At 40.9% G+C, this 25,762-nt stretch overlaps 1 protein-coding gene across 1 annotated transcript in view; it reads left to right on the top strand.

The window, feature by feature from the left end:
* Positions 1 to 12,233, top strand: part of LOC118357924 (leucine-rich repeat transmembrane neuronal protein 4-like) — a 34,996-nt gene extending 22,763 nt beyond the window's left edge. The window contains exon 3 of the mRNA XM_035735228.2: positions 9,985 to 12,233. The gene's annotated coding sequence lies outside the window, so the exon portion shown is untranslated. The remainder of the gene's footprint in view (positions 1 to 9,984) is intronic.
* Positions 12,234 to 25,762: the final 13,529 nt, after the last annotated feature.

The raw sequence follows: 25,762 nt of genomic DNA, 5'->3' as shown, positions 1-25,762 counted from the left end.
TCTGAATACTTGTTTTGAAATATATTGAAAAGTAATTGAAATACCTGAAATAGTATTTGAAATGAGGTCTGTATCAAATAATGTAAAACAGGTTATCTATTCAGGATATTCATAATATTGATAACATTAATATTCATGTCAAAGGATTTTACTTATGTCGTTCAACATTTTGTAATATCATATTAACACTTAACTCAGGAATGGTTGGCTCACGCTGTTACAGCAATAAGCCGAGAATAGATTAACAGCATGTTCTTGCATAATTTCTGAATGGCACACTGTGATTTCTCACACTGTTAGTGCTCAATTTCAGACAGTGAGAGGGTAGGGCAAGCACAGCATGCAGGGCTTTCTGCCCTATGTTTGGACATGAAAAATAATTAGAGGGGAAATATAATTATTTTTGTCATAGCTTGTTGGAATTGCAAATGGCTGGTAAATGTGTATGAACCCTTCTATGGGCATTCACTTTCCATTACTGAGTATATGTTTTGCTGTTATCATTGTCCACATGGTGCGTCATGTTTGTTCTGAAATATTACATTTACATAAGTATTCAGACCCCTTTCTCAGTACTATGTTGTAGCACATTTGGTAGCAATTACATGTACGGTCTCGAGACCTCTTGGGTATGACGCTACAAGCTTAGCACACATGTATTTGGAAGTTTTGGGCCACTCATGGACATTGAGAGACTTGTCCCCGAAGCCACTCCGGCGTTGTCTTGGCTGTGTTCTTAGGGTGGTTGTCCTGTTGGAAGGTGAACCTTTGCCCCAGTCTGAGGTCCTGAGCGCTCTGGAGCAGGTTTTTATCAAGGATCTCTCCGTTCATCTTTCCCTTGATCCTGACTAGTCTCCCAGTCCCTGCTGCTGAAAAACATCCTCACAGCATGATGCTGCCACCACCATGCTTCACCGTAGGGCTAGTGCCAGGTTTCCTCCAGACGTGACGATTGGCATTCAGGCCAAAGAGTTCAATCTTGTTTTCATCAGACCAGAGAATCTGGTTTCTCATGGTCTGAGAGTCTTTAGGTACCTTTTGTCAAACTCCAAGTGGGCTGTCATGTGCCTTTTACTGAGGAGTGGTTTCCGTCTGGACACTCTTTTTAAAAAATGTTTTATTTTTATTTATTTCACCTTTATTTAACCAGGTAGGCTAGTTGAGAACAAGTTCTCATTTGCAACTGCGACCTGGCCAAGATAAAGCATAGCAGTGTGAGCAGACAACACAGAGTTACACATGGAGTAAACAATTAACAAGTCAATAACACAATAGGAAGAAAAAAAGTGGAGTCTATATACATTGTGTGCAAAAGGCATGAGGTAGGCGAATAATTACAATTTTGCAGATTAACACTGGAGTGATAAATGATCAGATGGTCATGTACAGGTAGAGATATTGGTGTGCAAAAGAGCAGAAAAGTAAATAAATAAAAACAGTATGGGGATGAGGTAGGTAAAAATGGGTGGGCTATTTGCCGATAGACTATGTACAGCTGCAGCGATCGGTTAGCTGCTCAGATAGCAGATGTTTGAAGTTGGTGAGGGAGATAAAAGTCTCAAACTTCAGCGATTTTTGCAATTCGTTCCAGTCACAGGCAGCAGAGAACTGGAACGAAAGGCGGCCAAATGAGGTGTTGGCTTTAGGGATGATCAGTGAGATACACCTGCTGGAGCGCGTGCAACGGATGGGTATTGCCATCGTGACCAGTGAACTGAGATAAGGCGGAGCTTTACCTAGCATGGACTTGTAGATGACCTGGAGCCAGTGGGTCTGGCGACGAATATGTAGCGAGGGCCAGCCGACTAGAGCATACAAGTCGCAGTGGTGGGTGGTATAAGGTGCTTTAGTGACAAAACGGATGGCACTGTGATAAACTGCATCCAGTTTGCTGAGTAGAGTGTTGGAAGCAATTTTGTAGATGACATCGCCGAAGTCGAGGATCGGTAGGATAGTCAGTTTTACTAGGGTAAGCTTGGCGGCGTGAGTGAAGGAGGCTTTGTTGCGGAATAGAAAGCCGACTCTTGATTTGATTTTCGATTGGAGATGTTTGATATGAGTCTGGAAGGAGAGTTTACAGTCTAGCCAGACACCTAGGTACTTATAGATGTCCACATATTCAAGGTTGGAACCATCCAGGGTGGTGATGCTGGTCAGGCGTGCGGGTGCAGGCAGCGAACGGTTGAAAAGCATGCATTTGGTTTTACTAGCGTTTATGAGCAGTTGGAGGCCACGGAAGGAGTGTTGTATGGCATTGAAGCTCGTTTGGAGGTTAGATAGCACAGTGTCCAAGGACGGGCCGGAAGTATATAGAATGGTGTCGTCTGCGTAGAGGTAGATCAGGGAATAGCCCGCAGCAAGAGCAACATCATTGATATATACAGAAAAAAGAGTCGGCCCGAGGATTGAACCCTGTGGCACCCCTATAGAGACTTCCAGAGGACCGGAGAGCATGCCCTCCGATTTGACACACTGAACTCTGTCTGCAAAGTAATTGGTGAACCAGGCAAGGCAGTCATCCGAAAAACCGAGGCTACTGAGTCTGCCGATAAGAATATGGTGATTGACCGAGTCGAAAGCCTTGGCAAGGTCGTTGAAGACGGCTGCACAGTACTGTCTTTTATCGATGGCGGTTATGATATCGTTTAGTACCTTGAGCGTGGCTGAGGTGCACCCGTGACCGGCTCGGAAACCAGATTGCACAGCGGAGAAGGTACGGTGGGATTCGAGATGGTCAGTGACCTGTTTGTTGACTTGGCTTTCGAAGACCTTAGATAGGCAGGGCAGGATGGATATAGGTCTGTAACAGTTTGGGTCCAGGGTGTCTCCCCTTTTGAAGAGGGGATGACCGCGGCAGCTTTCCAGTCCTTGGGGATCTCAGACGATATGAAAGAGAGGTTGAGCAGGCTGGTAATAGGGGTTGCGGCAATGGCGGCGGATAGTTTCAGAAATAGAGGGTCCAGATTGTCAAGCCCAGCTGATTTGTACGGGTCCAGGTTTTGCAGCTCTTTCAGAACATATGCTATCTGGATTTGGGTAAAGGAGAACCTGGAGAGGCTTGGGCGAGTAGCTGCGGGGGGCGGAGCTGTTGGCCGAGGTTGGAGTAGCCAGGCGGAAGGCATGGCCAGCCGTTGAGAAATGCTTGTTGAAGTTTTCGATAATCATGGATTTATCGGTGGTGACTCTACCATAAAGGCCTGATTGGTGGAGTGCTGCAGAGATGGTTGTCCTTCTGGAAGGTTCTCCCATCTTCACAGAGGAACTCTGGAGCTCTGTCAGAGTGACCATTGGGTTCTTGGTCACCTCCCTGACCAAGGCCCTTCTCCCCCGATTTCTCAGTTTGGCCGGGCTACCAGCACAAGGAAGAGTCTTGATGGTTCCAAACTTCTTCAATTTAAGAATGATGGGGGCCACTGTGTTCTTGGGGACTTTAAATGCTGTCTCAGAGCTCTACAGACAATTCCTTCGACCTCATGGCTTGTTTTTTGCTCTGACATGCACTGTCAACTGTGGGACATTATAGATAGGTGTGTGCCTTTCCAAATCATGTCCAATCAAATGAATTTACCACAGGTGGACTCCAATGAAGTTGTAGAAACATCTCAAGGATGATCAATGGAAACAGGATGCACCTAAATTTCGAGTTTCACAGCAAAGGGTCTGTATACTTATGTAAATAAGGTATTTCTGTTTTACATTTTGTAATAAATTAGCAAACGTTTCTAAAAAGCTGTTTTCACGTTGCCATTATGGGGTATTGTGTGTAAATTGATGAGGGGGAAGAAAAAAAAACATACATTTTAGAACATGGCTGTAATTAAACAAAATGTGGAAAAAGTCAAGGGGTCTGAATACTTTCAGAATGCAATGCATATTGATGACAGACATCAGAAAAGCACACACAATGAAGCAAAGTCATCTGTTCTATAAGCATCGTTGGTCAGCTGGAAATACGGTGAACAGCATTAGAGAGAGTTCATTCGCACAGAACACCCTTTTGAATGATTTCACTGGGACCCTTTTAACTATAACAATGATAGCTGCCATGACCTGCTTAATGAAATATTTATCAGTGTTTTGAAGATTGAGACTATTTTCATGACTATTTGATACAAAGACACCAGATGTCTTGAGAGTGTGTCTTTGTGAGGGTGTTTGTGCATACGTCTGCTCAGTGACTTGCCTGGCTTCAGACATCAGAAAGTACCCATAATGAACCAGAGTAGCATCGACGGTCAGCTCCAGATCATCTGAGCAATGCGTTGACAACAGTGATGAGCTGAAAATAGGATGAGCAGCGTTAGGGGATGATAAATCCCTACATCTGAAGGATTATGTACGTAAAACACTTCTCAAATAAAAATGTAATTACATAGTGAATTTCAAAAAAAAAAAAAAAAAAGGATTTTTCTTGAATCTTTAGAGCTTGCAGTATTACGATGGAGAAGTTGCTGAACTGATGTGGCTTTGCTTCAAATTTTTTTATGGCAAGGCAGTTTAACAACTGGGTAGATGTCAGACAAAAGCAACTACAGTATTTAGTTATGCATGTTTATGTAAAATGGAATGTTTATTAGTAGTTTTGAAATACTAAATTGATTAACATTAAAGGCTAAATGCTTACTTACTTGTGTGTGTCTTAGACTTGAACATACATCATGCATTGATGTCAATGCATGCATGCCATTTGTGCAAATTGTTTTGTTTCTGTTCATAGGATTAAGCCCTAAATGATTATTATCAAACTATTATCTGAATTGTTAGCTGAAACAGGATATCCTGTGATAGTTAGTGAAGTTACAACTTCTGTGGTCTTCCCTGTCCGACGCTGAGTCAAACTTTATCATCTTCTTTCTAATTAGACTACCTTCACTTCATTATGCAGTCAATCTATGGAAGCACAGGCCCTTGGGACATTAATTAGCATGCCATTCAGGGCCCATGTAATGACCAGAGATGATGATAGCAGCCTGTCTATGCTCTATGTTTGGATCACATAGACCACTGAGTGAATTATCCAGCTGACGTGGAGAAGGCCCAGCCTGAGGATGTTGTTAATATGCCAACGTGGGCTCATGCTACCCACGGCAGTCTGAGATTGAGGCTGGGCCGTGCTGGCACACTGCAGCTGTCTGTATCCTAATGGGAAATCATTCTTTTTCAGCCTGACCCCAATTCAGAACAGTGCAAAGGGGGAAAAACTTGAGTGAATGCTTTGATAAGCAATCCAAACCTAATAGCTTGGAAAATTGATTTAATTGCGGTGCACATTGACCTAAGTGTTTATAGCCTGTTCTCTTTGGTATCCTCAGCACTCGTCTTCTTACTTACGTTTGTCCGTCTTTCCAAAAAGGGACTAAGGGAGAGAGTGACAGAGAAGGGGCCTTCTTCAGGTTTTTGTACAAGTCCATTGATGAAGCTACAGAACTAGGATTTTATATTATATAATGATGATTAACTCCTAATCTTCCTCTTTCAGCTTTTCTGCAAGATGTTTGAATGTTGGTGAACAAATCTTGCGATATCCTACCTACAGTATGTGATTTGCAGTGCTTGGATTTAGTTATTTGATATGGTTTGTTATGGTCATATAAATCAAATCAAATCAAATCCAATTTTATTTGTCACATACACATGGTTAGCAGATGTTAATGCGAGTGTAGCGAAATGCTTGTGCTTCTAGTTCCGACAACGCAGTAATAACCAACAAGTAATCTAACTAACAATTCCAAAACTACTGTCTTATACACAGTGTAAGGGGATAAAGAATATGTACATAAGGATATATGAATGAGTGATGGTACAGAGCAGCATAGGCAAGATACAGTAGATGGTGTCGAGTACAGTATATACATATGAGATGGGTATGTAAACAAAGTGGCATAGTTAAAGTGGCTAGTGATACATGTATTACATAAGGATGCAGTCGATGATATAGAGTACAGTATATACGTATGCATATGAGATTAATAATGTAGGGTAAGTAACATTATATAAGGTAGCATTGTTTAAAGTGGCTAGTGATATATTTACATAATTTCCCATAAATTTCCATTATTAAAGTGGCTGGAGTTGAGTCAGTGTCAGTGTGTTGGCAGCAGCCACTCAATGTTAGTGGTGGCTGTTTAACAGTCTGATGGCCTTGAGATAGAAGCTGTTTTTCAGTCTCTCGGTCCCAGCTTTGATGCACCTGTACTGACCTCGCCTTCTGGATGATAGCGGGGTGAACAGGCAGTGGCTCGGGTGATTGTTGTCCTTGATGATCTTTATGGCCTTCCTGTAACATCGGGTGGTGTAGGTGTCCTGGAGGGCAGGTAGTTTGCCCCCAGTGATGCGTTGTGCAGACCTCACTACCCTCTGGAGAGCCTTACGGTTGTGGGTGGAGCAGTTGCCGTACCAGGCGGTGGGTGATACAGCCCGCCAGGATGCTCTCGATTGTGCATCTGTAGAAGTTTGTGAGTGCTTTTGGTGACAAGCCAAATTTCTTCAGCCTCCTGAGGTTGAAGAGGCGCTGCTGCACCTTCTTCACGATGCTGTCTGTGTGAGTGGACCAATTCAGTTTGTCTGTGATGTGTATGCCGAGGAACTTAAAACTTGCTACCCTCTCCACTACTGTTCCATCGATGTGGATAGGGAGGTGTTCCCTCTGCTGTTTCCTGAAGTCCACAATCATCTCCTTAGTTTTGTTGACGTTGAGTGTGAGGTTATTTTCCTGACACCACACTCCGAGGGCCCTCACCTCCTCCCTGTAGGACGTCTCGTCGTTGTTGGTAATCAAGCCTACCACTGTTGTGTCGTCCGCAAACTTGATGATTGAGTTGGAGGCGTGCGTGGCCACGCAGTCGTGGGTGAACAGGGAGTACAGGAGAGGGCTCAGAACGCACCCTCGTGGGGCCCCAGTGTTGAGGATCAGCGGGGAGGAGATGTTGTTGCCTACCCTCACCACCTGGGGGTGGCCCGTCAGGAAGTCCAGTACCCAGTTGCACAGGGCGGGGTAGAGACCCAGGGTCTCGAGCTTGATGACGAGCTTGGAGGGTACTATGGTGTTGAATGCCGAGCTGTAGTCGATGAACAGCATTCTCACATAGGTATTCCTCTATAGGACATATCTTGACGAATGTACTAGTCAGTGTACTAGCGGACCAGAGTAGCCTAGTGGTCAGTGTAAGGAGATATATTTGGGGTACCCCACTCAAATAAAATTTAAAAATTATTTGAATTTAAATGCCTTAAATTGATATAGAGTAAAGGAGAGGCTCAGGCTTAGAAATAGCTATTAATAGAGAGAAGTGTTTTACAGGGTGTTCATCTATCTAGGGCTATTTATGTTTTTGCTGTGTTATAATGTGAATCAGAGAAGACTTCTTCAGCCACATTCTGTTGAGGGAAGACATCAAGGAGGCCTAAAGCAAACTCCTCTGTCTGCGCTGTTTAACCTTTAATGCATGGTGTTGGCTGCTGCCCAGGCTATGCTAGCCCTATGAGTCACGCCTTTAAAAGATCCCACCATAACAGCTAGCTCCTTCCCAATATACCTGATTAAACCTGGACGCACACGCTCACCGGCGAGCCAAAAAGCCTTTTATTTTTCAAATATTCATCACTCAGACCTGGATTTAATCCTATTTTCAGAAAGGGGTTCAGGGAAGGAGATCTTCAAACTGACTACCACAATGGAGGATGTTTTCATAAGACTACATCAAATCGCTCAATCCATTACGAAGTAAAAGAAAAAAGTCTGTCTGGTCAGTGTTGTCTTGATTGTTTCTCGAATAGATCCTAGAGCTGAGGTCCCAGTGTTTTTGTGTTTGAGGACAGGAGTCAAGTGGTACAACTTAAATCCCATTTAGCTAAATGTCATTGTCATTTTTTTCTGCATTAGTGCATAGTGCGAGCACATTATGGTTGTAAACAGAGTTTGACACAGAACACATCTAGGATTTCTGATCAGTTAGATTAATCGCAAAAAGTTTAAGGCCTTGTTGCCAAAGTATGTTGACTTGTGCCCCCCCACCTCCCACACACACACTTTGGTGCTCTTCCCTGATAGTTGCCTCTCAACTGTTACAGTGTGGAGTACAGTATCTATTATGCTCACAAAGCAACATGAACATTGACCAGATGCATTGAAATGTAGGTCTAATTAACACTTAAACGTTCACAGTACTATTGGGAAATCCAAGTTGCTGACCTGCCAGAATAGAATCGTGGCAAATTCACCTACTGGGATTTACACAATTTGAAAATGACTGGAGACCAGGCCTGTTTTAAAAGAGCTGTTTTAAGCTATGACCCCTTCCTGTCTTGTCCTGTTAACAGAGAAAGGGGGCAATTTGCTCAACACTATAGGGCCATAAGCTAATTTAAAGTCTTTCACACAGACATTTTGCTCTTCCCATTACACTAATTAGGAAACTTTTTCCTAAAACGAGTCATTCTGCTGACAATTTGTTGTGAATCCTTCATAGATACAGCCACTGAATATATTAACATTCTGGGCATGGTTGTGAATATTAAGTTCCCCAAAGATCAAGCTAGGTTCAGGAGCTTGAAGACTGAAAAAGCTTGCAAACTGATTCAGGCGGTTATCAAATGAGCAACAATGTCTCCACAACAACATTGTAAAGTGTATGTTCATATATTAGGTATTTTACTTCTCGTTCAAGAAGGTATGGCTTAATCCACAGAAACTAATTCTGGGAACAGAGATCTCAAGCCCTCACCATAGTGCATCAATTTAGAGAGGAAATCGTATTGCAATCAAGATTATATTCTATTTACATTCAATAAACATCCAGATGTGTAAAGAAATAGTTTCAAGAGCTTAGCTGGGGAAGTGATAATCAATGCTATACAAATGTAATTCATTCAGTTTTTGGGGCCATTGCGAGGTTGACCAGCTCAAGAAGTTAAGAAAAATCTCAAATATAAAGCAGTGCAGGCTACAAAAGTCTCTTCAAATGATTAGCACATTTAGTTTTGTTTCTGTTATGTTGTGTGTGTGTGTGTGTGTGTGTGTGTGTGTGTGTGTGTGTGTGTGTGTGTGTGTGTGTGTGTGTGTGTGTGTGTGTGTGTGTGTGTGTGTGTGTACTACTAACAGAATCAATTAAATATTGTGATATTAGTTTCAATATTTAATGCCACATTTATAGGGTTTGATCGGATTTAATTAAACATAATTCACAGAACTGTAGTACATAAAAGTGAGACAGGCCTTTGAATCAGCAAAGTGCTTGCAATTTAACAAGAGCCCCCTGCTTAATGGAGTCAAGACTCCATTTAAAAGAGTAAAAGCAAGTATGTATGCACTCTTGCTTAAGGCTTTAATCTTGCACACTGTATACTGCAGATTGGTTTAGCTGAGTGGGTGCCCTACTACTATTGATGGTCCTGCATGCTTCTGTTAGTGTATTTTGCACTGTGGTACATACAGTACATTTGTCATTTTAGTGTTTAGACTGAGATAAATCAGTTATGACCTTGCACAAATGAGCTCAGTGATATTCATGTGTTTTGTGCAGTAGAGCACAATTATTGCATGCAATAATCAGATTTTTTTTAGGTTTACCAGAAAATCTGATATTAATTTCAATTGTCAATGACTAACAGATCAAGGAAACACTGTGTTGGCGGTGTTAACTACATTAAAACTGACACAACCTGCACACTGTTCCTCTCACAGACAGTCTCATTGGATGTTGACATAAAACCACACCTGTCCCTCAAATACACCGTTAACATTGTTTCAGTGAATCTGCCTTGTGGTTTTCCCTTTATCTGTGACTGTTTGAATTGGGACCTTATACTACATTTTGGGACTGTTCTCATTATGAGATTTTTAATGCAATTTATCTGTACACAAGCCTATTGCACTTTGCACCCTAACATAAAAAGTTGAACATAAAAAAAGATAAAACGATTTTTTATACCTCTCTATCTTACTCTCTCTTTCCATCCCCCTATCCTTTCCCTTTGTTCTCTCAGGTACCACAGCAGTTGAGTGCCCTGACGTTGTACAGGTATGAACAGCCCATAGTGGACTAGTGCCAGGCCCGTGGGGCGCTGAACCTCAACATGGGCTTTGAGCCCCCCTCCCAGCCACAGGGCTGTCTGAGGCCACTGGGTTGCAGGACAGGTCATACTGCTGGTCTCTCCTCTGCGCCCACCGCTTCACTCACGCGCACGGACCCCCAGTCCCCCCAACAGTGACCTGTGCAGACGGGGAGACCAGACAAGCACTCCCCTCTCCATCTGGGCTACTGAGCATGGTGTTGCTACAGTACTGTATACTGCTGCAGATCGTGAGGGAGAACAGCTGCAAATCTGTACTGAGGGATAACATTCTGACTGAAGAACCTGTTATTCATAGAGAGAATTAATTTATACCTTCACTAATAAAAATGTAAATATTAATTAATGGAAATTAGAGAGCACTGTTACAAGATAGCAGAGCATATTTTACCCTTTGATATCCACAATTACTGAAAATAGTCCAATACACTATCACATTCCTTCTGCTACTGAAATGGTGTCCAGCATCATGAGGAGAAATGGAAATAATTACATGATTCATTACTCTCATTGAACTTATTGACTCAGTTGCTCACAGTTTTGGAATCTTCCCTGTGTTAAGTAAGTAATTAAATAGAAAAATGCAATAAATATAACTGGGGAAACAGTAGGGTGAGCAATGGAATAGCAGAACAAATTAAAAACTAACAGAGCTGAAAGGTTTTGTGCTGCTTTTTCAAATAACACTGCCAGTCAGAGATCTTATGCGTTTTCAAGTCCCCGTAGAGATTTCATCTCAATAAGTGAGCCACTCAAATTAAATTATTCACAAGGAGAAGAGAAAACTTGGTAAGTAATGGGCACACCGTTTTCATGTCAAGTGTACAGCTGACATTTCTTTGCCAGAAGTATGTATTTTAATGGAGATTTTTATTATGTTAGTGATTTTTATGTTCATTATAATACAATTTTGTTTTATTTATTTAGTACAAGATGAGAAGTAGAACATTGATGAGTAAAAGGTAAAAGGAACATTGTTTTCATGTCAAGTGTAGGCTACAGCTGACATATTTTTTCAGAAATGCATTGTTTGTACAGTATTGTGTTGATATTGTTTATATTCATCATGATCATCCATCGCATTTTCATGATTAATGACAATTTATTTTATTTTTATGTTTTTAAAACATGCCAATCCTCATTCTGATTGTAAGATCCTCTCTGTCTCTCACATATCATGTGTACTTACTGAAATGGAAAACTTTTAATATGACCTCAGATCATGGCATTCACCAAGAGATCAGCGGCGAACTCAGTCACACTCTTTGAAAACAAAAGTGCTATCTAGAACCTAAAAGGGTTCTTCGGCTGGCCCCATAGGAGAACCCTTTGAAGAACCCTTTCCACAGAGGGTTCTACATGGAACCACAAAGGGTTCTCCTGTGGGTACAGCCGAAGAACCCTTTTGGAACTATTTTTTTCTAAGAGTGCAGAGTGGAGATGGAGAACTTTGTACAGGATGGTTTTGACTGAGACTCAGTACTGTTTAACAGCTTGAGTCAGACTTTCCATAGCTGTGGCACAGTAGATCAACCTTCTTTGATGTCTACTTCCCCCACGTCTACTGTGACTGTTACAGTAACCATCTTTGATGTATCCCCTCTTCCCCCATGTCTACTGTGACTGTTACAGTAACCATCTTTGATGTATCCCCTCTTCTCCCATGTCTACTGTGACTGTTACAGTAACCATCTTTGATGTATTGCCTCTTCCCCCATGTCTACTGTGACTGTTACAGTAACCATCTTTGATGTATCCCCTCTTCTCCCATGTCTACTGTGACTGTTACAGTAACCATCTTTGATGTATTGCCTCTTCCCCCATGTCTACTGTGACTGTTACAGTAACCACCTTTGATGTATTGCCTCTTCCCCCATGTCTACTGTGACTGTTACAGTAACCATATTTGATGTATCGCCTCTTCCCCCATGTCTACTGTGACTGTTACAGTAACCATCTTTGATGTATTGCCTCTTCCCCCATGTCTACTGTGACTGTTACAGTAACCATCTTTGATGTATCCCCTCTTCTCCCATGTCTACTGTGACTGTTACAGTAACCATCTTTGATGTATTGCCTCTTCCCCCATGTCTACTGTGACTGTTACAGTAACCATCTTTGATGTATTGCCTCTTCTCCCATGTCTACTGTGACTGTTACAGTAACCACCTTTGATGTATTGCCTCTTCCCCCATGTCTACTGTGACTGTTACAGTAACCACCTTTGATGTATTGCCTCTTCCCCCATGTCTACTGTGACTGTTACAGTAACCATATTTGATGTATCGCCTCTTCCCCCATGTCTACTGTGACTGTTACAGTAACCATATTTGATGTATTGCCTCTTCCCCCATGTCTACTGTGACTGTTACAGTAACCATCTTTGATGTATTGCCTCTTCTCCCATGTCTACTGTGACTGTTACAGTAACCATATTTGATGTATTGCCTCTTCTCCCATGTCTACTGTGACTGTTACAGTAACCACCTTTGATGTATTGCCTCTTCCCCCATGTCTACTGTGACTGTTACAGTAACCATATTTGATGTATCGCCTCTTCCCCCATGTCTACTGTGACTGTTACAGTAACCATCTTTGATGTATTGCCTCTTCCCCCATGTCTACTGTGACTGTTACAGTAACCATCTTTGATGTATTGCCTCTTCCCCCATGTCTACTGTGACTGTTACAGTAACCATCTTTGATGTATTGCCTCTTCCCCCATGTCTACTGTGACTGTTACAGTAACCATATTTGATGTATTGCCTCTTCCCCCATGTCTACTGTGACTGTTACAGTAACCATCTTTGATGTATTGCCTCTTCCCCCATGTCTACTGTGACTGTTACAGTAACCATATTTGATGTATTGCCTCTTCCCCCATGTCTACTGTGACTGTTACAGTAACCATATTTGATGTATCGCCTCTTCCCCATGTCTACTGACTGTTACAGTAACCATATTTGATGTATCGCCCTTCCCCCATGTCTACTGTGACTGTTACAGTAACCATCTTTGATGTATCGCCTCTTCCCCCATGTCTACTGTGACTGTTACAGTAACCATCCTCTTCCCCCATGTCTACTGTGACTGTTACAGTAACCATCTTTGATGTATTGCCTCTTCCCCCATGTCTACTGTGACTGTTACAGTAACCATCTTTGATGTATTGCCTCTTCCCCCATGTCTACTGTGACTGTTACAGTAACCATATTTGATGTATTGCCTCTTCCCCCATGTCTACTGTGACTGTTACAGTAACCATCTTTGATGTATTGCCTCTTCCCCCATGTCTACTGTGACTGTTACAGTAACCATCTTTGATGTATCCCCTCTTCCCCCATGTCTACTGTGACTGTTACAGTAACCATCTTTGATGTATCCCCTCTTCTCCCATGTCTACTGTGACTGTTACAGTAACCATCTTTGATGTATTGCCTCTTCTCCCATGTCTACTGTGACTGTTACAGTATTCTTCAAGCAGCCTCTTTTGGATGTGGTTCATACTCATACACCACTTCAAGGACACATATGTAAATAACAATTCCCAATGAACTTGTTCAGTAGTATGAATAGGTGTCAAAAACAAAGTGTCTCTGCTTTTTCATGGACACAGTCATTTCCCTACGAAGAGGAGCAGCCTTATCTGAAGGTCAGATGAACTTGAACATGACCTGATCTGGGTGTAGAGACTGGCTATGAGAGTGTGTCTGACATTATGTGAAGTCGGGCTACTTGCAATATTGGCTTGCTGTTTGAACAAGGTGTTATCCAGATTTCCATGAATTAAACCATGTAAAATATCAGCTTTAACTGTCATCATAGGATAAAATTATATTTCAATTGATTTTCCGATCAATTGTTTTTTATGCTCATTAAAGAAGAGATGACTGTGAACATTAAAATTGCTTTTTCATTTGTTTACTGGGATATTGTTTGTCTTTTAATACCATGAAATTATACTGCTTATCATTTGTCTGGGAATGTGGTTTTCTGGGATAATGTAGACCACCTGTAATACGGTGCTGAATGAGAACTTTGTTGTTTTTCATTTTCTGCATCAAAGCACCACATATCTGACGAATTGATGATTGTAACAAAGTAAAGTCATTATTAGCTGATGTAACACCATAACATCGGTGCGGCAGGTAGACTAGTGGTTAGAGCGTTGGGTCAGTAACCGCAAGGCTGCTAGATTGAATCCCTGAGCTGACAAGGTAAAAATCTGTCGTTCTGCCCCTTATTAACAAGGCAGTTAACCCACTGTTCCTAGGCTGTCATTGTAAATCAGAATTTGTTCTTAACTGACTTGCCCAGTTAAATAAAGATTAAATCAAATAAAAAATCAATATATACTTAGAGTAATCATCACATATTTAAACAGTGTTGTTTGCTTTTGTAAATTGTGAGCTGCCTGCAGAGTGAAGAAGTGTGTACATGACACACCTTTCCAAATCCAATTCAAACTCAAAGACTGAAAAGCACAGTGTATTGCAAATGATTTATTGACTTTATGAAGCAATCAAATACAATGATTGAGCTCATACCGTTGGCATGCTCACAGTAGCCTACATAGAACCAGAAGCATTTATTTCACAATTATTCTTTACCCTCTGAGTTATTCCCATCCCAGGGACATATTCATTGACAGTGCAATAACAGCTATCATCAAGACAGAAGAATCTGATTCTCTCAGTCTTAAAGTCGACTGAAAGACTCTCTCCAAGGCTGCCAACATCCTGGCTTGTCTTTGTTCTCGGCAAGAATAACAGTCTTTGTCCTTCTGAGACTTGATCGTTTCCAATTTCCTCCCTTTTCTGACTGTGGACCTCATTTTTAGAAGTGCAAAGTTTGCTGCATTAGCAAGAAGAGTTGGTTGGCTTATTTTTCAACCTGCTTTTTTATTTATCTGAACAACATATTGACGCTTATGTCAATACATTGCATTCAATGGGAAAAGAAAAGTGTCACAGGGTTGACGCTTATGTCAATACATTTGCAGTCAATGGGAAAATATGAAAGCCAACTAATTGACGCTTATGACAATATATTTCAAGTCAATTGGAAATTATGGTGATAAAGTTCCAATGGGTAAATTGGTGAAATACTTACACAGACAAACAGACAGACAGGCATGCAGATAGACATGTCTCTCTCTCTCTGTTCTCTAATCCCCCCTCTCACTCTCTCCATCCCTCCCTTCTCTCTCCCACCTCGTATCTTTCTCTCTCTCTGTTGACCCCCCCTCTCCCTCTCCCACCTTCACCCCTCTCACTCTCTCACATCTCTACACCACCCTCACCATCCCCTACTCTCCCTCCTCGCCCGTCCATTGTCTCTCTATCCTTATTTCCCTCCCTCCAAACACAGAGATAGACGGGCAGGTGGACATACAGGCAGGCAGGCAGACAAACCGACAGACGGGCAGGCAGGCAGGCAGGCAGGCAGGCAGGCAGGCAGGCAGGCAGGCAGGCAGGCAGGCAGACAGACAGACAGACAGACAGACAGACAGACAGACAGACAGACAGACAGACAGACAGACAGACAGACAGGAAGGCTAGTTTTAGGTAATTTTTGTTTTATTTTTGAGACCTACCGTAGCTCTCTTTTTACAAATGCGCCCTGTATACACAACATAAATATACACTACACATTATACCCAAACTATATATATACAGTCACACATTAAAATACAAAAACATAGTCATGAGAAGCACAAATACAACATCACAAATCACCCAGAAAAAAAAAAAAATTCCTCCACAAATAAGTCCCCAATCATTACTCTAAATTGCCCAAACGGCATCAGAAAATCATGATGAAATGTATTTTGAATTGTGTTCCAGCAATACAGCATTAAAGCTCAAAGTAGATTTCAAGTCAATCAAAAATAATAATAATCCAATATCCTCTTCAAAATTCAGTATAACAATAATCTTATTATCTATACCTGCAAGACCATTGTGTCCAATAGAGGTCAAAAATGTTTTTGGGTTGATTGCCTTCAAATTTCATATGCCAGGTCATGACAGTCTCTTGGTCACAAATATGTAACATTTGGGAACATTCAACCTTTTGGAAACCGCACCTATGACCCCTACTAAAGTCACTTCCTGTAATCACAGGATCCTAGCTCCATGCATTGCGAAAGTATTCGGCCCCCTTGAACTTTGCGACCTTTTGCCACATTTCAGGCTTCAAACATAATGATATAAAACTGTATTTTTTTGTGAAGAATCAACAACAAGTGGGACACAATCATGAAGTGGAACGACATTTATTGGATATTTCAAACTTTTTTAACAAATCAAAAACTGAAAAATTGGGCGTGCAAAATTATTCAGCCCCTTTACTTTCAGTGCAGCAAACTCTCTCCAGAAGTTCAGTGAGGATCTCTGAATGATCCAATGTTGACCTAAATGACTAATGATGATAAATACAATCCACCTGTGTGTAATCAAGTCTCCGTATAAATGCACCTGCACTGTGATAGTCTCAGAGGTCCGTTAAAAGCGCAGAGAGCATCATGAAGAACAAGGAACGCACCAGGCAGGTCCGAGATACTGTTGTGAAGAAGTTTAAAGCCGGATTTGGATACAAAAAGATTTCCCAAGCTTTAAACATCCCAAGGAGCACTGTGCAAGCGATAATATTGAAATGGAAGGAGTATCAGACCACTGCAAATCTACCAAGACCTGGCCGTCCCTCTAAACTTTCAGCTCATACAAGGAGAAGACTGATCAGAGATGCAGCCAAGAGGCCCATGATCACTCTGGAGAGTGATCAGCTGAGGTGGGAGACTCTGTCCATAGGTCAACAATCAGTCGTATATTGCACAAATCTGGCCTTTATGGAAGAGTGGCAAGAAGAAAGCCATTTCTTAAAGATATCCATAAAAAGTGTTGTTTAAAGTTTGCCACAAGCCACCTGGGAGACACACCAAACATGTGGAAGAAGGTGCTCTGGTCAGATGAAACCAAAATCGAACTTTTTGGCAACAATGCAAAATGTTATGTTTGGCGTAAAAGCAACACCCTGAACACACCATCCCCACTGTCAAACATGGTGTGGTGGCAGCATCATGGTTTGGGCCTGCTTTTCTTCAGCAGGGACAGGGAAGATGGTTAAAATTGATGGGAAGATGGATGGAGCCAAATACAGGACCATTCTGGAAGAAAACCTGATGGAGTCTGCAAAAGACCTGAGACTGGGACGGAGATTTGTCTTCCAACAAGACAATGATCCAAAACATAAAGCAAAATCTACAATGGAATGGTTCAAAAATAAACATATCCAGGTGTTAGAATGGCCAAGTCAAAGTCCAGACCTGAATCCAATCGAGAATCTGTTGAAAGAACTGAAAACTGCTGTTCACAAATGCTCTCCATCTAACCTCACTGAGCTCGAGCTGTTTTGCAAGGAGGAATGGGAAAAAAAATTTGTCTCTCGATGTACAAAACTGATAGAGACATACCCCAAGCGACTTACAGCTGTAATCGCAGCAAAAGGTGGCGCTACAAAGTATTATCTTAAGGGGGCTGAATAATTTTGCACGCCCAATTCTTCAGTTTTTGATTTGTTAAAAAAGTTTGAAATATCCAATAAATGTCATTCCACTTCATGATTGTGTCCCACTTGTTGTTGATTCTTCACAAAAAAATACAGTTTTATATCTTTATGTTTGAAGCCTGAAATGTGGCAAAAGGTCAAAAAGTTCAAGGGGGCCGAATACTTTCGCAAGGCACTGTACGTTCTTAAAGACTTGAAACTCAGGGTGTTTTTGACAGTGTTTTTATGTAACTGCAGGGAGAATATAAAGGACCAGGTTGAGGATGAATTAAGCCACTTCCAGTTGCCATGATGGTCATTACGGTTTGTGTAGAAGAGTGGTTAGCTAGCTCAATCACAGTCCACGGAGGCATCATGGCTATATGCGGGCTGTAGGTAATGCTTTTCTATGGAAGAAAATCCTTGTTATCTGTGGGGTCAAGTTTTAACTATGAAGAGTTCATTTGTAGGCTTGTGTTCATCGGGAGTGTCTGTTGAATGATCCCATATTTTGAATTTAGTTTCTAGCCTCAACCGTTCTGCCGATGTCACTCAAAAGCACATTAACTCTTGGTCAGGCTACAAGTGAGGCCTACCTTTCCACCATGTTGTGGGGGAGGGGCGAATTAATACATTTTAATTGGATTAAGGTTAGGGTTACAGTGCATTCGGAAAGTATTCAGACCCCTTCACCTTTTACACATTTTGTTACGTTACTGCCTTATTCTAAAATTTATTAAATAGTTAGTTTCCCTCATCAATTTACACACAATACCCCATAATGACAAAGCTAAAACAGGTTTTTAGACATTTTCGAAACTGAAATATCACATTTACATAAATATTCAGACCATTTACTCTGTACTTTGTTGAAGCACCTTTGGCAGCGATTACAGCCTCAAGTCTTCTTGGGTATGACGCTACAAGTTTGGCACACCTGTATTTGGGGAGTTATTCCCATTGTTTACTGCAGATCCTCAACCTCTGTCAGGTTGGATGAGGAGCGTCGCTGCACAGCTAATTTCAGGTCCTTCCAGAGATGTTCGATCGGGTTCAAGTCCTGGCTCTGGCTGGGCCACTCAAGGACATTCAGAGACTTGTCCTGAAGCCACTCCTGCGTTGTCTTGGCTTTGTGCTTAGAGTCATTGTCCTGTTGGAAGGTGAACCTTCGCCCCAGTCTGAGGTCCTGCGCGCTCTGGAGCATGTTTTCATCAAGGATCTCTCTATACTTTGCTCTGTTCATCTCTCCCTCGATCTTGACTCTGTCCCTGCCACTGAAATACATCCCCACAGCAGGATGCTGCCACCACCATGCTGATGAGCGGTGCCTGGTTTCCTCCAGCCGTGACGCTTGGCATTCAGGCAAAGAGTTCCATCTTTGTTTCATCAGACCAGAGAATCTTGTTTCTCATTGTCTGAGAGTCGTTTAAGTGCCTTTTGGCAAACTCCAAGCACTGTTAACTGTGGGAACTTATATAGACAGGTGTGTGCCTTTCAAAATCATGTCCAATCAATTGAATTTACCACAGATGAACTCCAATCAAGTTGTAGAAACATCTCAAGGATGATCAATGGAAACAGTATTTACCTGAGCTCAATTATGAGTCTCATAGCAAATTGTATGGAATATTTATGTAAATAAGGTATTTCTGTTTTTTATTTCAAAGACATTTACATAAAATGCTAAAAACCTGTTTCACTTTGTCATTCTGGTAGTGTGTGTAAATTGATGAAAAAAATAAATATTGAACAAATTTGAGAATAAATCTGTAACATAACAAAACGTGGAAAAAGTGAAGGGGTATGAATACTTTCAGAATGCACTGTATTCCGAGGGTTGAGGCCCTAACCATAGCTTCTTGTCCACTCCCAGCTCAACCCTAACCCTAACTCTAGATTAATGTCCACATCCCAGCTCAACCCTAAACCTAGCCTCAAACCTAACCCAATCCCTTGGTGTGATTTTTCATTATTTGCTACATTATTTACTTATTCAATTATTTATCTATTCATTTTTTTATCCAGCTTGCATGCTTTATTATTATTTTTCCTCTTCTTCTTGTTTACCCTCAGCACTTAATCAACCCTGGTCTTCCTCTCATTGAACTGTCGCAGGTAACATTGAGCTCTCGGCCTCCATTGATCCCTCAGGCAAACAACCGCCCCCTGTTTCCCCACCCCCTCCAGGCCAGACTGACTTGACATATATATATGCAGACAGAGCAGGATGTCGTGTCTGGAACGGTTATGCTTTAAAGAGTGACAATTTGAGAAGGATCTCATCTGCTGAATTTGAAGTGTTGAAAGTTAGGATTCTAAACCGTAGTACCTCTTCTTTTCTATAATATCTATATAGATGTTCGTTTAGATTAGGGTCTGCATTTTGCCTGGATATTTCTAAATGGAATGACACTTTTACATTGCCCATTGCATGATTGCGTATGATGAATGATCTTTTACCCCATGACACAACGTCTGTTTGGCTTGCTATAGTGTTTTTCCTTGTAACTTGTTCTTAAATGGCATCTGAAAGCAAAAGTAGTCTATTCTTTATTACATTATTAGGTTGAACTATAGCCTAACATGGGGTTCAGTCCCATGTTGTGCTTGACTCTAATTTACATGGATTTGTTTGCTTCTTATGTTGTAGACTGCTGTCTACCTGATGTTGTGTGATTGATATTATTTTGTTTTCTGTTCAACTATTCTAAAGAACAAGGTGTAGCCTAGGCCTAATTATTTCTCCATGTTTCTGACTTGTCTGTTCGTTGCACATTGCCTTGCCAATATGTGCACTCAATGAGATGGCTGCCATTTTACAGGCTTCTAACCAATTATGCTATTGTGTGTGTTTTTTTGCGTTATTTGTAACTTATTTTGTACATAATGTTTCTGCGACCGTCTCTTATGACCGAAAAGAGCTTCTGGATATCAAGACAGCGATTACTGACCTACTGGACAAAGGTTTTTTCTTTAACGAGTCGGATGCAAAGGGTTTCCTTCAGACATCCAACAAGGCCCAAATCCCTGTCATTCACATGAAGAAGAGACAGAGATATTGGGGACGTAGGTTGGGGTGACAACGGCAAGTGAGTAATCCCCCTCTACCATCAGTCCTATTAGCCAACGTGCAATCATTGGATAACAAAATGGATGAGCTCCGATCAAGACTATCCTACCAATGGGACATTAGAAACTGCTGTACTCCCTGTTCACCCATGACTGCATAGCCAAGCATGACTCCAACAGCATCATTTAGTTTGCCGTTGACACAACAATGGTAGGCCTGATCACCGACAACGATCAGACAGCCTATAGGAAGGAGGTCAGAGACCTGGCAGTGTGGTGCCAAGATAACAACCTCTCCCTCGACGTGATGAAGACAAAGGAGATGGTTTGAGAGAAAAAGGAGGACCGAGCACTCCCCCATTCTAATTGACGGGGCTGTAGTGGAGCATGTTGAGAGCTTCAAGTTCCCTGGTGTCCACATCATCAACAAACTATCATGGTCCAAACACACCAAGACAGTCATGAAGAGGGCACGACAATGCCTATTCCCCCTCAGGAGACTGAAAATATTTGGCATGGGACCTCAGATTCTCAAAAAGTTCTACAGCTGCACCATCAAGAGCATCCTGACGGGTTGCTTCACCACCTGGTATGGAAACTGCTCGGCCTCCGACCCCAAAGCACTACAGAGGGTAATGCGTATGGCCCAGTACATCACTGGGGCCAAGCTTTCTGCCATTCAGTACCTCTATACCAGGTGGTGTCAGAAGAAGGCCCAAAGAATTGCAGAAGACTCCATCCACCTTAGTCATAGACTGTTCTCTGCTACCGCAAGGAAAGCGATACCGGAGTGCCAAGTCAAGGTCCAAAGGCTTCTTAACTGCTTTTACCCCCAAGCCATAAGACTCCTGAACAGCTAATCAAAAGGATATCCAGACCCCTCTTTTACGCTGCTGCTACTCTCTGTTTATAATCTATGCATAGTCAACTCTACCTACATGTACATATTACCTCAATTACCTCAACTAACCTGTGCCCCACACATTGACTCTGTACCAGTACCCCCTGTATATAGCCTTGCTTGTTATTTTACTTTATTCAAGCTCTGTCAAGTTGGTTGTTGATCATTGCTAAACAGCCATTTTCAAGTATTGCCATAGATTTTCAAGACTATTTAAGTCAAAATTGTAACTAGGCCACTCAGGAACATTCAATGTCATCGTGGTAAGCAACCCCAGCGTAGATTGGACCTTGTGTTTTCGATTATTGTCCTGTTCAAAGGTGAATTAGTCTCCCAGTGTCTTTTGGAAAGAAGACTAAAAGGTTTTCTCTTGGATTGTGCCTGTGCTTAGCTGTATTACATTTATTTTTATCCTAACAAAAACTCCCTAGTCATTGCCAATGAAAAGCATACTCCTAACATGATGCAGCCACCACCATACTTGGAAATATGAAGAGTGGTACTCAGTGATGTGTTATTGTTGGATTTAGCAATACTTAATACTGTACAGAGTGTACAGACTTCCTTCTTTTCATTCTGTCATTTAGGCTAGTATTGTGGAGTAACTACAATGTTGTTGAGCCATCCATTGTAGATCCATCAGTTTTCTCATATCACAACCAATGTAATTAAATGTAACTAAATGCAATCGAAAATGTAATCTACATAATCCCAAAAAGTAAGTATTTATCATGAGAGGGCCATAAACAATAACTAGTAATGCTGCATACTCAAAGAAAGGTTAAAATCTCACCTTTCTGCTAAGAATAGTTACACATTTCTGAGGTGTAGTCATTTTTTGGAACACAGGTACACAGTATGAATATGATACAAATATAAAAATATGAAATATTTGATATGTATTTCCTATTCAACAAAACTCTATGAATAAGGCTTGAAATGACTTATGTGCTTTCTTAATATAGCATAATCAAATTATAAAATGAATCATACAGACGAAGAACCATATTTGTGACAATTTTTCAATTTTAAGATAATCAGTTATTTTTATATTATTAATTGTGTGTACCACATTAGGTGTTTTATGGTTGACAAATAATTCACCATACCCATATCTTCCAACAACAATTGATCTTTATTTGTTATTTAAACAAATTTTAATTTTTTATTGCCGTTATAATTTTTAGAATGTGGAAGAACAGTATATCTCCAGTGATGATTTCAGTTTGTGGAAGAACAGTATGACTCCAGTGATGATTTCAGTTTGTGGAAGAACAGTATATCTCCAGTGATGATTTCAGTTTGTGGAAGAACAGTATATCTCCAGTGATGATTTCAGTTTGTGGAAGAACAGTATATCTCCAGTGATGATTTCAGTTTGTGGAAGAACAGTATATCTCCAGTGATGATTTCAGTTTGTGGAAGAACAGTATATCTCCAGTGATGATTTCAGTTTGTGGAAGAACAGTATATCTCCAGTGATGATTTCAGTTTGTGGAAGAACAGTATGTCTCCAGTGATGATTTCAGTTTGTGGAAGAACAGTATATCTCCAGTGATGATTTCAGTTTGTGGAAGAACAGTATATCTCCAGTGATGATTTCAGTTTGTGGAAGAACAGTATATCTCCAGTGATGATTTCAGTTTGTGGAAGAACAGTATGTCTCCAGTGATGATTTCAGTTTGTGGAAGAACAGTATGTCTCCAGTGATGATTTCAGTTTGTGGAAGAACAGTATATCTCCAGTGATGATTTCAGTTTGTGGAAGAACAGTATGACTCCAGTGATGATTTCAGTTTGTGGAAGAACAGTATGACTCCAGTGATGATTTCAGTTTGTGGAAGAACAGTATGACTCCAGTGATGATTTCAGTTTGTGGAAGAACAGTATGACTCCAGTGATGATTTCAGTTTGTGGAAGAACAGTATATCTCCAGTGATGATTTCAGTTTGTGGAAGAACAGTATATCTCCAGTGATGATTTCAGTTTGTGGAAGAACAGTATATCTCCAGTGATGATTTCAGTTTGTGGAAGAACAGTATATCTCCAGTGATGATTTCAGTTTGTGGAAGAACAGTATATCTCCAGTGATGATTTCAGTTTGTGGAAGAACAGTATGTCTCCAGTGATGATTTCAGTTTGTGGAAGAACAGTATGTCTCCAGTGATGATTTCAGTTTGTGGAAGAACAGTATATCTCCAGTGATGATTTCAGTTTGTGGAAGAACAGTATGACTCCAGTGATGATTTCAGTTTGTGGAAGAACAGTATGACTCCAGTGATGATTTCAGTTTGTGGAAGAACAGTATATCTCCAGTGATGATTTCAGTTTGTGGAAGAACAGTATGACTCCAGTGATGATTTCAGTTTGTGGAAGAACAGTATATCTCCAGTGATGATTTCAGTTTGTGGAAGAACAGTATGACTCCAGTGATGATTTCAGTTTGTGGAAGAACAGTATGACTCCAGTGATGATTTCAGTTTGTGGAAGAACAGTATATCTCCAGTGATGATTTCAGTTTGTGGAAGAACAGTATATCTCCAGTGATGATTTCAGTTTGTGGAAGAACAGTATATCTCCAGTGATGATTTCAGTTTGTGGAAGAACAGTATATCTCCAGTGATGATTTCAGTTTGTGGAAGAACAGTATATCTCCAGTGATGATTTCAGTTTGTGGAAGAACAGTATGACTCCAGTGATGATTTCAGTTTGTGGAAGAACAGTATATCTCCAGTGATGATTTCAGTTTGTGGAAGAACAGTATATCTCCAGTGATGATTTCAGTTTGTGGAAGAACAGTATATCTCCAGTGATGATTTCAGTTTGTGGAAGAACAGTATGACTCCAGTGATGATTTCAGTTTGTGGAAGAACAGTATATCTCCAGTGATGATTTCAGTTTGTGGAAGAACAGTATAACTCCAGTGATGATTTCAGTTTGTGGAAGAACAGTATATCTCCAGTGATGATTTCAGTTTGTGGAAGAACAGTATATCTCCAGTAATGATTTCAGTTTGTGGAAGAACAGTATATCTCCAGTGATGATTTCAGTTTGTGGAAGAACAGTATGACTCCAGTGATGATTTCAGTTTGTGGAAGAACAGTATATCTCCAGTGATGATTTCAGTTTGTGGAAGAACAGTATATCTCCAGTGATGATTTCAGTTTGTGGAAGAACAGTATATCTCCAGTGATGATTTCAGTTTGTGGAAGAACAGTATATCTCCAGTGATGATTTCAGTTTGTGGAAGAACAGTATATCTCCAGTGATGATTTCAGTTTGTGGAAGAACAGTATGACTCCAGTGATGATTTCAGTTTGTGGAAGAACAGTATATCTCCAGTGATGATTTCAGTTTGTGGAAGAACAGTATGTGACATTTTGCATGACTGTTGTAAGATGTCCTTTTTTAACACCTAATATGTTTTAAGTACTTTCAAGTACAGATGCCCTTCATGTAAATAACTTAAATGCAATATGTAGTTAATTCATTTGTATGGAGGTTCATTTAAAGGTGGTCTATCAACTTCAGCACTGATGACTTTTCTTAAAAGTTGAGTCATGAAATCTTAGTCTCATTTAAAATGAAGCCCTCAATGTGAACATACCATAGAAAAACTACAAAAATAGAATACAATTAAATGAATTCAATCAAAACAAGCACAACTTGTACATATCCAATATGTGTCACGGAATTCTTCCTGGGAAGGAGAGGTGGACCAAAACACAGCGTGGTTATTTTTATACATCTTTAATAAAGATGATAACTTGGATAATGTATAATACAAAATAAGAAAATGTGGCAAAACCGAAAAAGCCCTATCTGGTGCAACAAACACAAAGACAGGAACAATCACCCACAAACCCCAACACCAAACAGGCTACCTAAATATGGTTCCCAATCAGAGACAATGACTAACACCTGCCTCTGATTGAGAACCATATCAGGCCAAACACAGAAACAGACAAACTAGACACACAACATAGAATGCCCACTCAGATCACACCCTGACCAAACAAAACATAGAAACATACAAAGCAAACTATGGTCAGGGTGTGACAGTATCATCTTTGAAACATCATCAGGTGTATGAAGGACTGACACCTTGCGCGATGGTGGCAAAATATCGATCACAAGGAAGAAAAGAATGACCAGAGTCCATGAACTTCTGCAC

The sequence above is a fragment of the Oncorhynchus keta genome, chromosome 25 (assembly GCF_023373465.1).
Source record: "Oncorhynchus keta strain PuntledgeMale-10-30-2019 chromosome 25, Oket_V2, whole genome shotgun sequence".
NCBI lineage: Eukaryota > Metazoa > Chordata > Actinopteri > Salmoniformes > Salmonidae > Oncorhynchus > Oncorhynchus keta.
This window is presented reverse-complemented; position numbering and strand designations above follow the sequence as displayed.